General features: G+C 36.1%; 1 non-coding gene across 1 annotated transcript; it reads right to left on the reverse strand.

The window, feature by feature from the left end:
* Positions 1-9,286: 9,286 nt before the first annotated feature.
* LOC131179039 (small nucleolar RNA R71) lies at positions 9,287-9,393 on the reverse strand. Its single transcript, XR_009148046.1, has one exon. It is a non-coding gene; the product is annotated as a small nucleolar RNA R71 (small nucleolar RNA).
* Positions 9,394-15,775: the final 6,382 nt, after the last annotated feature.

Raw genomic sequence — 15,775 nt, forward strand, 5'->3', positions numbered from 1 at the left:
TCAAAAAAAAAATGTAACTAGACACAATAAGGAACGACTTTCGTGAAGACAATGTTGCCAAATTCCTACTGTACAAATGACTAATGGAATAGTAAACTTAGTGCTTCAAATCTAAAAATTGTGAATAACTAACACTAAGCTTTGAAATGGAATTGGCAACCAATTCCAACAAATTTGGAATGCAAAATGTGGTATGTTGATGATATTTGAACCAATAGACCTATTATCTATGAAAAATTCAACATTTTAGTTGACTAATGAAATAAATAGTAACCTTACATTCAAAGTACAAATGTTCAAGAAATGACTTTGTAATATGCCCTAGTAGGCCTAATGTGATTGGTTTGGATAGGTTGGCATGCCAATAGGGTTCTGATAGCAGTACTGCGTATGATGTATGGCTCCATGCCATTTTGTGATGATAGCCTATGGCTCTACTAATTACTATATTATTCTTGGCTTTATGCCTTATTGCTTTTATGGCTTATTAGCCATTCTGTTTGCACACCGGGAGACACATTGTGACTGATGGTGTGACGGTCCAAGGTACTTGGTACTCAGTGCTAGTTTACCCGTTTATCCAGTTCGGTCAATTTGTATAGGTTAGTTGGGCATGGAAAAGTATAATTGTAATTGAATTGATTATTAATGAAAATAAGGAAATTAAAAATCAAGATAAAGATCAAGAATGATTACAATAAAATAAATAAGCTTAAAATCATCAAGAAAATGATTAACAAAATGCATGAAGGAGTTAATATCATAAAATGTAATTAGCCCTTGACTAAACACTAAGTTTGTAATTATTCATTTCTTATGAACACAATAACTAGGAAATTATTACTTTTATTTGCATATTATATTTTCTTGTATTATTGGCACCACTAAGCTTTATGCTTAGCGTGTCACTTTTTCAACGTGTAGGTATTAAAGATTTGGACAGAGAGCCCAGTAGACCACAGACTGGGTAAGACTGTTCACAGTTCTACATAGTGTCTATGTCACCTCACAGACTACAGTGCATTGGTAGGACACTAGGTCCCATTTTGTATTTTGTGATTTTTGTAAGTTTTGTAATTAAACTCTTATTTTATCATGTATATTTGAAACCTATGTAATATAATCTTGTATTAATGTCAGTATTTGTAACTTTGTATTTATAAATAACATATGAGAATTTATTTATGATTTTAGCTTAATGATGATGTGAAATGAATGACAAATGGAGGAATTGTTAAGAAATTGTTGCAAATTGATGTGATGCAAATGGAGTTTGAGAATGATTGGAAATTATTGGAAGTGTTTTTCATAGGTTCTAAAGAACAGTTTTCTCCATTTTTAGCCAGCACTCTGCTGGATTTTCTGTAAAATTTTCGAAACCTTAAATTAATTCATAATTTCAATAAATGAATTAAATGACATAAGTTTCACTTAGTGACTAATAAATTAATAAATAAATTAATTAAGAAAGAGTAAATTGTAATGAAATAAGATATGGTGCTCTGGCACACTGTGTGGCATATCTTGCTCGGCTACACTATAGACGGATAAGGGGTATCACATTTAGTGGTATCAGAGCACGGTTTAGGCGTTTCTGGGTCTAGATAGAGTCTATACCATGCATTGCATTTGTAAGAGTCGAGGTGACACTAATGCAAATCTGTTTGTCTTTCTTATTTTGATTAGGATATGGACCCCATGTTACAGAGGGCAGTAGATGTGCTCCACCTGCAGTTGAGACTGGGGGCTAAAGAGAACCTGCTCCATCGACACCAGCAGTGCCTACACAGCCTCCATCGGCTATGTTTCAGCAAATGGCTAAATTCTTCAGACAGATGGCTGGGGCTATGCCACCACCACCACCTCCACATCAGAAATCCCATCTGGAAAAACTGAGAAAATTTAAGGCTGTGGACTTCATTGGTAAGAAAGAAGATGACTCGGTGGCGGCTGAGAATTGGCTAGACCGCACCATAAGGGTATTTAAGCAACTACATTGCACCTCAGAGCAAAACTTGGAGGGTGCTGTGTCCCTACTTCAAGATGATGCCTATCAGTGGTGGGACACCGTATCTAGTAAGGTTCGACCAGAGTTAATAACTTGGGATTTCTTCCTTGCTGAATTTAAGAAGAAGTATGTGGGAAGTGTGTACCTAGAAGATAAGAGGAGAGAATTCATTAACCTGAGGCAGAGGCAGTTATCAGTAGCGGAGTATGAGAATGAGTTTGTCAGACTAAGCCGCTACGGAAGAGAGATAGTCCCTACAGAAGCAGAGAGGTGCAGAAGGTTTGAAGAAGGGTTAAATGACAACATTAAAATAATGATCACTGCCTTAGGGATTACGAACTTCACGAAATTAGTTGAAGCCGCACTGAAAGTGGAAAGGGTTAGAGTAAGTGAACATAATAGGAAAGATAGGTAGCGTAAGAGGGAATTTGGACCAGGGCAGTCAAGTATACCGACTGATGGTAAGAAGTTTAAGGGTTCTAGTTCACAAGATCAGACACAGGACTAGAGAGGCCAAATTGGAATATCTATAACTAGCTCCCTGGGCACAATAACAAGGGGATCAGCCCCAGTGCCTGAATTTATGCACTGTGGTAGGATACACAGAGGGGAGTGTCGACTGTTAACTGGAGAGTGTTTCAAGTGTGGGGCTACGGATCATTTCATAAGAGATTGCCCTCAGAGGAGTGGTTCAATAGCTCCAGTAAAAGTTGATAGACCTGCCCCTACAGTTTAAAGGGATAAAAGATCGGGTGGAGCAGAGACAGCTGACATTTCACAGAAAATTGTTTCTGAGACAGTTGAAAGGCCCGAAGTCAAGGTGGCACCACAGGTATATGCCATGGAAGCTTAGGAGGAGCCAAATCCAGACATTGATGAGGCAATACAAGGAAGTGAAGAAGTAAGGAGGTAGCAACTCCATGATTGCTTAAGTCAGGTAAATTTAGAGGACAAAATTTAAATTAGAAGGGAAGAATTATAACACCCTCCCTGTAGCAACTCCGTACATTCTACTGTTCCGGTGATGAGTGTCGGTCCGGATAGTTAGAACGTCTGAAAAAATATTTAAACTAAAGTGAGGAACCATAATTAACTCAAATATTAATAAGAAAAATTTAGGAATAATTTTAGAAATAAAATACAACCAAGTTAAATGAGTCGGTGCCCAAGCGATGGGTAACCTAGTAGGAAGTTGCGGTTCTCACAACTAGCAGCCCTAGACCAGGGGAAAAATTCATTAAATAATTTTTGGGACTCCAGGGAAGAGTCATTGAGGTTTCTATGGCATTAGAATGCCAAGAAAATGCTTAGAAAAATTTTTCAATCTGTACAGACAATTTTAGTCTGTTAAGCCAAACAGATGGCATTTTGGTCATTTCGTCTTCAGAGATGATTTTTGGCTAACTTGTCTAGATAAGTAAATAATTATTATGACATAAAATGTGAATAAATATTGCTAAAAATTAAATTAAAAATGAGTCGAAAAGAAAAGGAAAGAAAAATGAAAGAAATAGGGAATTATAACATCATATGATGTTATTAAAAGGGCTCCCACCAATCACAATTGAACAAGCTATTAAAAACCAATTAAAAAGAGGTAAAATGAGGTAAAAATAAACAAAAAGCAATATGTTTCTTCCCCAAAACCAGACCAGCCGTAAACCTTAGCCCAACCCAACCTCCATGGAAGCTTGAGTAAGCTCCCAAATCCCACCTCATCTCACCTTAAAACCACAACCTTGCTTCACAAAAAATTGATCTTGCAAGTTGAACATCCTCTAGCCAGCAAAAAGAAGAGGAAAGAAGGAACTTTTCGACACTTGGAAGAGTGAGCAAAAGAGGTTAGTGTCCAATGTCTTAGCACTTTTACTTTATTAATGCTTAATGCCATGAGATAAGTAGAAAATGTAAGAAAAACAAAATAAAAATTATGTGTATCCATCCCTACAAATTTCAGCAGCCTAGGGGTGGTTAGGGTTTGATGAATTTAATTGAAGTAAAGTGTTTATGAGCTGCCCATAGCATGAGATGAGTGCTTGAACATGATTGTGTAAGTGAAATGCAAGTATAGTGCATGAATGAACTTGAGAACTTGGACATTTGAATAACATTAGGGTATGCTCATATAATGGTATGTTAACCTTGTAATGGTCAATTAGTGACCTTTTCAATGTGTGTGAGGAGGAATTGAAGTGAGTAAGGACGTTGGAGTGGAACTTAGGCATGCTACCCTTGGTGACTTGTAGGACTGGTTCTAAGTCCAGTAGGTTTGGGTAGCTATAAATAGAGTTGTATAGGTTTAATTGGTGTAAGGCTAATTGGATATGAAACTAGACATATAATGGCACAACTTTGGTGAAGAAACCCTACCCAGAAAACCAAATCAAGTTGACCTAAAAATTACCCTAATCTGGGTGACTTGCATTCTGCCTAAGCAAAATGACCAAATAAACAGTGTTTATTCATTTAGTCATAACTCAGTATAGAAAGGTCCAATTGACCTGAAATTTTTCCAGTAGATAGTTGAGACATATACCCACAACTTTTATGATCAAATAAAACCCAAATTTTGATCATAACATGTTCAAAAAATTGTCCTGCAATTAGTGTACAAAATTTGAAGAATTGGTTTTGCCCAGAAAAATCTAGAAAATTGCAATCCGGCCAGTTATGGTGTTTAGGCCATAAATTGAGCTATAAAACTCCAAATGGAGTGATTCAAAAAAATAAATGTAACTAGACACAATAAAAAACAATTTTCATGATGACAATGTTGCCAAATTCCTACTGTACAAATGACCAATGGAACAATAAACTTAGTGCTCGAAATCTGAAAATTGTGAATAACTAACACTAAGCTTTGAAATGGAATTGGCAACCAATGCCAACAACTTTGGAGTGAAAAATGTGGTGTGTTGGTGATATTTGAACCAATATACCTATTATCTATGAAAAAGTCAACATTTTAGTTGACTAATGAAATAAACCTTATATATAAAGTACAAATATTCAAGAAATGACTTTGTAATATGCCCTAGTAGGCCTAATGTGATTAGTTTGGATAGATTGGCATGCCAATAGGATTCTGATAGCAGTACTGCATATGATGTATGGCTCCATGCCATTCTGTGATGATAGGCTATGGCTATACTAATTATGATGTTATACTTGGCTTTATGCCTTATTGCTTTTATGGCTTATTAGCCATTCTGTTTGCACACCGGGAGACACAATGTGACCGATGGTGTGATGGCCCGAGGTACTTGGTACCCAGTGCTAGTTTACCCATTTATCCAGCCTATTCAATTATAGGTTACTTGGACATGAAAAAGTATAATTGTAATTGAATTGATTATTAATGAAAATAAAGAGATTAAAAATCAAGATAAAGATTAAGAATGATTACAATAAAATAAAGAAGCTTAAAATCATCAAGAAAACGATTAACAAAATGCATGAAGGAGTTAATATCATAAAATGTAATTAGCCCTTGACTAAACAATAAGTTAGTAATTATTCATTTCTTATGAACACAATAACTAAGAAATTATTACTTTTATTTGCATATTATATTTTCTTGTATTATTGGCACCACTAAGCTTTATGCTTAGCGCGTCGCTTTTGCAACGCATAGGTACTGAAGATTTGGACAGAGAGCCCAGTAGACCACAGACTGGGTAAGGCCATTCACAGTTCTACATTGTGTCCGTATCACCTCACAGACTATAGTGCATTGGTAGGAGTCTAGGTCCCATTTTATATTTTGTGATTTTTGTAAGTTTTGTAATTAAACTCTTATTTTATCATGTATATTTGAAACCTATGTAATATAATCTTGTATTAATGTAAGTATTTGTAACTTTGTGTTTATAAATAACATATGAGAATTTATTTATGATTTGAGCCTGATGATGATGTGAAATGAATGAATGACAAATGGAGGAATTGTTAAGAAATTGTTGTAAATTGATGTGATACAAATAGAGTTTGAGAATGATTGGAAATTATTGAAAGTGTTTTTCATAGGTTCCGAAGAACTGTTTTCTCAATTTTTAGCTAGCACTCTACCGGATTTTTTGTAAAATTTTCGAAACCTTAAATTAATTCATAATTTTAATAAATAAATTAAATGACATAAGTTTCACTTATTGACTAATAAATGAATAAATAAATAAATTAAGAAAGAGTGAATTGTAATGAAATAAGATATGGTGCTCCGGTACACTATGTGGCATATCTTACTCGGCTATACTGTAGACGAGTAAGGGGTGTCACAATCTAACTGATGTATTTTGTTTTTAAATCATTGTCATTAATTATTAAACATGTAATGTATATTAAAAAGTTGTGTTCATTTGTACATTATTGTAAATTAATGAAGTTTGAAATTTCATATATGAACTGCGTATAAATAAAAATGAGATGAAATTTCATATGGATCCATAAGAGTGAAAACGATCGATGATTTGAAATTTGAGAATATTGATCCAATGATGATGGAAATGAATTTTTGATTTGAATGTGGAAATGTGAATATATATACAAAATTGTTTTCAAACAGGTGGTCATTAGTTAAAATATTAATAAATCAGGGAAAACTCCATCAGTTTCTCCGATTGGATAATTAAAAATTAAAATAATAAAATGGAATATAATTACCAAGGGATAAAGTAAGATAAGATAAGGTGCTCTGGCATAGAGTGTGGCATGCCTTGCTCGATTACACTATAGACCGAGTAAGGGAAGTTACACTTAGTCATCAGAATAGTAGAATGTACGGAACTGTCCAATGTGATGGTGTTACATAGTCATTTCTCAGTAAGGTTATCCATCACTGGGGCTTGTGCTCATTTAACCGATTTGCATTTCACTTTTTTTATTTTTCTTCAACCTTAATTGATCTTTATTCAATTTAATTATGACTCCTCACTGTAGTTTAAGTATGGTTCCATACATTCTAGCTGTCCGAACAGACCTTAGTCATTGGAATAGTTGATACACTTGAATTGTATATATTTTTAAGCATAATTGTATATTATCTCATAGCATTTAGGTAAGTAATCTCATTCATAGTAGTTGATTTCATTAGTTTTTGTAATTTCTATTGTCAAGCCCTTAATTCCATATTTTCTGCATCATTTCAGCTATTTGGATGAAGCCCTAGAGTATAGGAATGTAAAGAAAAGCTTGGAGAGGTCAAGAGACTGAGAATCGCTACTGATACAAAGTACACGGGTCATGTAAGCAAAGCAACAGACCCTTGTAACTCTTTGCCAAAAAAAAAGCCAAGAGAATCAATGGAGAAACACAAGTACACGAGTTGTGTAATTGGACCCGTGTAATCTGCAGGGACCCGTATAAGTCTTTGCCAGGCACAAGCTTGAAGAACTTTCTGAGAAAAAAAGTACATGGCCCATGTAACCAGCCCGTGTAGCCACTACAGACCCATGTAAGTCTCTGTGTCAATGTAAGACTCCGCAATTCCACTTCAGTAAGTTACACGGCCCGGGGTCATATAGTGACACACGAGCCATGTACCATGCGACAGCTAGTTTTTAAACCCGAGTTCCCGCTCTTGTTTACACATTCAAATCATACTCCTAAGGCTTTTTGGACTCAAAATGACCTAACCTTAGAACAACTATTATAAATAGAAGTAGAAAACATCAAATCGAAAAAAGGGGGATCCTTTGACAGCACTTTTTAGAAGTTTTAAAGAAACTCGCATTCTGCACTCTCTCCAGCCATCTTGAGGAGAAGAATATCAGTATCAAGAGGAGTTTTCTAGCTGAAGTTCCACAAGATCAAAGCTGCAAACTCTCTTCGGTTCCTTCATTCCATCTCCTTAAATGAATTTTTATTGTTTTATTTCTTTTATATGATTTCTTTTTACTGTCTTTACCTTTTTATCATGATGTTTGTTAAACTCATGAGTGAGTAGTTTTCATATTCTGGAATTAGGAGAGTAATGCTTGTAATCATTGTTATGGATAGACATTAAGTTTTATTTATTGAATTTGAGATTTGTTCATTGATTTAATTTCTTGTGATCTTAATGCATGCTATGTGTTGGTATCCACTTAGTATTGATTGTAGATATTAATTGAAGGACTGAAAGGTAAAGATTAATATTAGAAAATCAAGATCTTGAACCTAGGAATTCTAACCTAGACATAGGCTGATACCTTTATGGAATTTCAAAATTGGTCAAAGACCTTAAAGGATTTTAATTAATTTGATTGCCATGACAGTCGGGTTTAAGTTAATTAGAATACACCCTAAGTGCCTTGAGAGAGGACTTAGGATACCTTAGGACTAATTTCCATCAAGGCAAACGATTCTCAATCTAGTAAATAAAAAAGATAACATCCACAGTAAGATTCAAGTGTGAAATCTTAATTCCAAAATTGTTCCAAAATAGATTACTTCATTTTAAGTTTATCATTTTAGTGTTTAAAATAGACAACATTCATTCCCTCATTATTCGATAGCCTAAACAGTCAAAATTACTATGTGGATTGGTACTTACTAATCAAATTCCTTATGGAAACGATGCTTTACTCATCACTTTATTACTTATTAGCGATCCATGCACTTGCAGTAGTTGTAAAACCAGCATAAAAAGTTTTTGGCACCATTGCCAGGGAATTTTGACTTTAGTAATATCAAACGATAGGTAATTTAGCTGATTTAGGCAATTATATTTATTATCTAATTTTATTTGATTTGTTTTATTTCTTTTCTCTCAGGTGTCCGATCTGGTATATGACCAGAATAAGGCCAAAAGAAGAAATTTTGGACTGTGATCCGGAGATAGATAGAACTTTAAGAGCCATCAGGAGGGAAAAGAAACATCAAGAGCACGATAAAGAAGATCTTGAAATTCCAACCATGGCCGATAATAATGACAGACCAAGACTCTTGAGAGACTACGGAGCTCCATCTGTCCAAGGATTTCAGCCCAGTGTTACCATACCCACAGTGAAGGCAAACAACTTTGAATTAAAACCAGCATGGCTTCAAATGATTCAACAAACCCAGTTTGCAGGTTCACTAACAAAAGATCCACATTATCATCTCCAGTGCTTTCTTGCCCTTTGTGACACATTTAAGATGAATGGAGTGTCTGATCAAGCCATAAGACTCAGAGCATTCCCATTCTCCCTTAGAGATAGAGCAAGGAAGTGGTTACTTTCTCAACCAGCTAGAACATTTACCACTTGGGAAAACCTCTCGCAAGCTTTTCTAGCAAGATACTTCCCACCTGCAAAGACTGCAAGACTGAGACTTGAGCTCAACACCTTTAGACAAAAGGAAGTTGAATCATTCTATGATGCATGGGAAAGATATAAAGACCTGTAGAGGGAATGTCCACACCATGGTATAAAGGATTGGCTACTAGTGCAAAACTTCTATAATGGGTTACTACCCTCTACAAGGAGCATAGTTGATTCAGCTACAGAAGGTGACCTAATGGAGAAAACAGTGGCACAAGCACTTGAACTTTTAGAGAAGGTTGCATACCATAATTATGAGTGGTCAAATGAAAGAGGAAATGCAAAGAGAACAGCAGGGATCCTGGAGGTGGATGCCCTAAGCATGATGCCCAATTTGATCAGCTCACTAGGAGGCTTGATAAAATGCTAGCCAATGTAGTAGGAATGAATAGTCAACATGAGGACAGCTATGGAGGAGGGTACATGAGTTCAGAATATAACAGCTTCAATGAACCCTCCACATAACAAATGAACTATGTGAATAATGGAGAAAACTTCAACCAAAGGTAACCCAACAATCCATATTCAAACACTTATAACCCTAGATGGAGGAACCACCCAAATTTCTCATGGTCCAATTAGCAGAACCAGCCAATAAACAAGCAACAGGGGTACAAACCACCAGCACCCCCCTGGATTTCAAAACAAAGGCCAAAACTTTGCACAGCCACCGTCGCCTCCTCAACCTTAGCAACCTGTGTAACACCCTAAGCAAATCCCACATCGACAAAACACGGGAGAGATGCTGGGTTCATAAGATGGAGGTTCCTAACCCCTAGTGACGCATTTTAAAACCGTGAGGGCTTCGACCCAGAGCGGACAATATCACTAGTGGGCTAGGCCATTACATTTGTGGTATCAGAGTCGCTCCGCGTGCAACCTTGAACGATGGTGGGGCAAACCTCAGCGAGGGCACTGAGTCCCATAAGGGGGGTGGATTGTAACACCCTAGGCAAATCCCTCATCGACAAAACACGGGAGAGATGCTGGGTTCATAAGATGGAGGTTCCTAACCCCTAGTGACGCGTTTTAAAACCGTGAGGGCTTCGGCCCAGAGCGGACAATATCACTAGTGGGCTAGGCCATTACAACCTGAACCGAAGATGACCATGGAATCCATGATGGAAGGGTTCTTAGCAGCTCAACAACAACAGAATGAATTGATTAAATAGCTAACTTCCAGAATGGACCAACTTGCTACCCATAACAAGATACTGGAGAATCAAATTGCTCAGCATGCAAGTTCTTCAAGTAAGGCTGCTGGTAAACTGCTTAGTCAACCGGAGATGAACCCAAGGGAGCATCATAAGGCAGTTACATTAAGAAGTGGGGGAACTCTAGTATAATTAGAGAAAGAACCAACAAAGGAGACCTCAGAAAAATCTAAAAGCCAAGCGGAAAGGAGGAGGAAGCTAGAAAGATAAAGAGAACTCATCCATACTCACCTCGGTGGAAGTCAAAGAGGGAGTGAACATAATCATACAATAAGTCAAAGAGGAGGAACTAGGATGCCTAGAACTACACTTCGATATGAGTGAGGAGATATAAAATAATGAAATATAAGAAAAGAAAATACAAGAAAAATAAAGGAAAAATAATAGCAAAGAAATATAACTAAGTTAAGCGAGCCGAGAACCCCAGCGATGGGTGACCGCACCGGGAAGTCACAACATGGACCGTTGACTAGCCCTGGATCGCGAGGAACCTTGGAAAATATTTTTAGGACTTAAATAGACCCCTATTGAAGTATAAATACCATTAGAAATATCAGAGAAAAATTAATTAATTAGTACAAAGAAAAGTGAGAAATCGAGAAAACGACAAAAATCAGTGTTACCGAAAAATCGGGAATAAACCCGAATAGGGGCATTTTGGTCATTTGACATCTAGAGTTGACTTTTGACCTAAATGTCCATGAAAAACATTAGTAGGGTTAAAATTTTGAAAATGCCAAAAAAAAATGAAATGAAAAGAAATTTATGTATAAAGTGTCATTTAGGGAAATAAAGGGGGTATAATTAGAAATAGTAAAACTTGATTATTATAATAATATTACCATTATTAGTGGGGGTATAAATACACATGTTAAGGCAGATTTCTCCACTAACTAACTCATTTTCTTCAAGCTTCCAACAATGGCCGATTGTCACTCCCAATTCTCCATGGAAAATTTTCCACGCAAAGCTTAATTCTCTCCCATTTTCAACATAAAACCATAAATTCTCTTCATTAAACTTGGTCCACGCCTTTTGGGCAGATTATAGGGAACAAAAAGGAAGAAATTTGGTGAAGTTTTGTCAAGCTCAAATCAAGGTTAGTGTTAATTTTCCTTCCCTTTCTTAATTAATCTTTGAGTTAATGTTGTAATGAGTTGATTTATGGAGAAATTTGAAGAATTGGATGGGCAATTGGTGGACTTCAATTTCGGCAGCCATGGTGATTAAAAGAGTTTGGTTTTTTTTTACATGTATTTGTTGGGGAATGATGTTTATTAGAGTGTTTAAATATATAAGAGTTTGATTACCATAGGTATAGTTTGAATTGTGTATGTGAAGTGAGGTTGTGAATTGAAATTGGAAGCTTGATGTATATGTGTAAATTTGGACAGCTTTGGGACAGCCTTGATATGATTAGGAAGACCTTAATTTCATGTATATTTAATGTTGATTAAGAACAATGGGCTGTATGTTATTGATCTTGGTTAGTTGGATTAGGTTTGAGCAATTGAATTGTTGTTAGATATGGATTTGATTAATTGAATGTGATGGAGACTTACTTGAGTTGAATTGGTATTTGGAGATTGATTAAATTGCTGGACACTTGATTAAGTATATTGTGGATGGATATTGGTTGTATTAAAGTATTGTTGGACAATTGACCTAGATATAATGTGTATGGTGTCCATTAGAAATGTAAAATTTTAATGCAAAGTGTGGTTAGTAAGGGCAGTATGCATTGTAGGTTATGAATGAATTTTTGTGGCTCCAATTGGTATGAGACCAATTGGAGGTGAAACTAGGCACAAAATGTGCCAACTTTCATGAAGGAAGCTTACCAAAATTCTGCTTGCAAGGTAACTTGAAAAAAGACCAAATCCGGATTAGTGCAATTAAGGCCTGAAAATTGACCATTTGGGCAGCAGTTAGTGTTTTGGCCATAACTCACTCAAAACAAGTCCAATTGACCTGAAATTTTGACCATGAATATTTAAGACCTATATCTACAAGTCTTATGAAGACACCAAAGCCCAGAAATGACCATAGGCAAGTCAAAAATCTTGCACAAGTTCGGGTCCAAAAACTGGCTGAACCTAAAATGACCTAAAATGACCTAAAGTGACCAATTTTGATGCATTTTGACCAGCAATAGTAAAATGACCATAACTTGGTCTAGTAAACTCAGAATAACCTGAAATTTTGCTCCGCATGCAATAAGACATAGATCTACATGTTTGTAGTTTTGACCGAAACCCGAAAACTGAGGGAACTAGGTCGTCCGGCTAGGTCAATCTAGTATCCCGGAATCTAGCAAATTGCAAGAAAACACAATATACATGGAAATGAATTTGGTAACATATACCAACCCTAAAAGACTATTGAATGTGACACATTAGTAACATTAAAACCTAATTTACCTAAAATGCATCGAGGGTCAATATATTAGGTTGACTAAGGAAATAATAAAATTCAGTGAATTAATTATCAAGCATTATCGTTAGAGACAGTTTAAATGAGTGCTGAAACACTTCAAATTGTGTTTCTTAGTTAGCAAAGACTCAGGGAAAGGGAAGGAAACACTGAGTCAAGGCCAGAAGACAGTTATTAGAGGTTTGTGCACAACAGTTATTTCTTTTGAATTTTTCAATTGAAATAAATTATGACTATTTGTATATTATTGTTTTCAATTATGGAAATGTATTTGAATGGATACTTATTGTTTGAAAAGCATTGTAAATGGTTTGAAACTGTGGAAAAATTTATTTAGTGTGATTTGTGAAAATTGAAGTTAATTATGAATTGTGTTGCCATCTTGTGAATGAAATTATGACTTTGGAAATTTATTGGATTTCTCACGAATCATTTGAATAAAATGTTTGGAATTGATTTTGTGTTCACACTTAGCATGACAGTATCACATTATTCCTCCTCCATTAATGGGGTTGAGATCATTTATTTTCCTCCCTCTCTAATTTACCAGTTGAGATTGTAGATCAGATAAGTACTCATTATATAGCTAGCTTCCTCCCTCATTGATTTTGATTAGTGGGGTTGTAGATTACTTTGTCATGGTGTACAACGCGGCATTGATCAGAAATTTGGTGTCATAGCTTAAGTTGTGTGTGAATTGGCAACACTGTGTTCTTAAACCATTTGACTAAATTGTGTTATTATGAGCTTTGATAATTTGTGAAATGGAGTTCAAATTCTTTATAACATTCATTGTCTTGAATTTAACTATGGTTTAAGTATCCACTATTTATATGACTTATGATTTGTGATTTAAAGTTGTATTTGGTTAATGTTGTGCACCACTGAGACATTGTCTCAGCGATAGCTTTTCATTGCTGTCGCAGGTAAATATACGGACAGGGTAGCAGATTAGGCTGCTAGTGCATTCAGCGAGAGATCATCGGGTATATTGAGTATACCACATTTTGCATTTTGTATTGTAATGTATGTTCACTGTATGTATATATTGTTCTTGGTTTTGAGCATTTGTAAATTAAAATTGTACATTGAAGTTGTAAAATAAATTATGAATTATATTGACTTGTAAAATTTATACTATATTTCTTTTATCTCATCCTTTGGAAATATTGAAAAGTTATTGTGGATTTGAGTTGATAAATATATTGTGTTGTTTAACTGTTGGAGTTTGAGATTGAGAAATATATTTGAAGTGCTTTTTACAGGTTTTTGAAGAACTGTTTTATTCAAAATACAGAGGGCACTCCGCCAAAATTTTTACAGATATTCCTAATAATTCAAATGTGTTAGCTCTTTCACTTAAGTTCAAAAAATTTTTTAACACCTGTAAATAGTGCTCACCACTGTAAAAAGAAGTAAGAAAAGTTTTAAAATCCCTTGTAGTGTATTTAATGGGTTATCAATAGACGAAGTTGGTAATTCATTAGGTATACTACGGGATCATGTTATGCCTTACAGAGGGGTAGGGTGTGACATGTTTTAGTGGTATCAGAGCTAGTTTTTAAATTCTATTTTCACATGTTATTTGAATATTTTTTCTTCATAGTACAACTGCTCAATATTATTGTTTGATACATACAGTACATTACATTTTAAATATGCACTAACGAGATGAAATCTCCTTGTGTTATTTGTTCAGGAGGTCTAAGATCCTTGCATTAACTATGGAAGAGGGTGATCGTTCAGTCGATCAATCGATAGAGGCTGAGGTGCAAGGGGATGCCCCAGCCCTACATAATGTCAGTGGTTCAGCAGCACCATCCCCTGTAGTACCGCAGTTTCCTGCTCAGTTCACTCAGCAAATGGCTACAATGTTCCAACAAATGGCTGGTAATGTGCCTACTCAAGTCCCAATACAGACACTAGTGGTACAACCACAGTCTTCTGCAATGCAGTATGACAAATTGATGAAATATGGGGCTACAGAGTTCAAGGGGACAGTAGATCCTCTAGAGGCAGAACAGTGGTTAAAGAGGATGGATAGGGTATTCAAGAAGCTACATTGTACAGAGGAGCTTAGATTTGAATACTCAGTATCTCTGCTACAGGGGGATGCTTATGACTGGTGGAAAACCATTCCCCACAGTCTGGTAGAACCTGCAGTGCTAACATGGAATGACTTTCTCAGGGAATTCAGGCAAAAATATGTCCCTGATGCTTATGTAGATCAGAAGCTGCAAGAGTTCCTAAACCTGAAATAGGGGAGTAGATCAGTGGTTGAATATGAAAGGGAATTTTCTCGCTTAAGCCATTATGCAATAAGTCTACTTTCTACCAGCATGGAGAGATGCAAGAGGTTTGAAACCGGCTTGAAGCCTAGTATCAGATTACAAGTAGTCAGATTCAAACACACTAACTTCTCTGAACTTATTTCTCAAGCACTAGAGTTAGAAAGAATTGAATCTAAAGCAGCTCCTGAGAAAAAGAAATAAGAGAGGACAGAGAGGGAAAATCTGTAGAACAAAGTTCCAGTGGTCCTGCTGGAAAGAGGAAGAACCATGGGGGACACAGCAGAGGTGGCAAAAAGTCTGGTAGGGGAAGATATTCAGGACATAAACCTCCTCTATCTGGTCAGCAGAGTACCAGAGGTTTCTACCCTCCCCGCCAATATGAAACTTGTGGAAGATATCATAGTGGGATATGCTACAAGGCTATTGGAGCCTGTTATAACTGTGGAGGCACAGGACACTTTGCCAAGGACTACACCAGTACTCGCAGAGTTAGACCACCTCCTACTACTACAGAAGGGTCAGTTCAGAGCCCTGTCACCAGAAGTTCACAAC

Source organism: Hevea brasiliensis, chromosome 3 (genome assembly GCF_030052815.1).
Source record: "Hevea brasiliensis isolate MT/VB/25A 57/8 chromosome 3, ASM3005281v1, whole genome shotgun sequence".
Classification (NCBI taxonomy): Eukaryota; Viridiplantae; Streptophyta; class Magnoliopsida; order Malpighiales; family Euphorbiaceae; genus Hevea; species Hevea brasiliensis.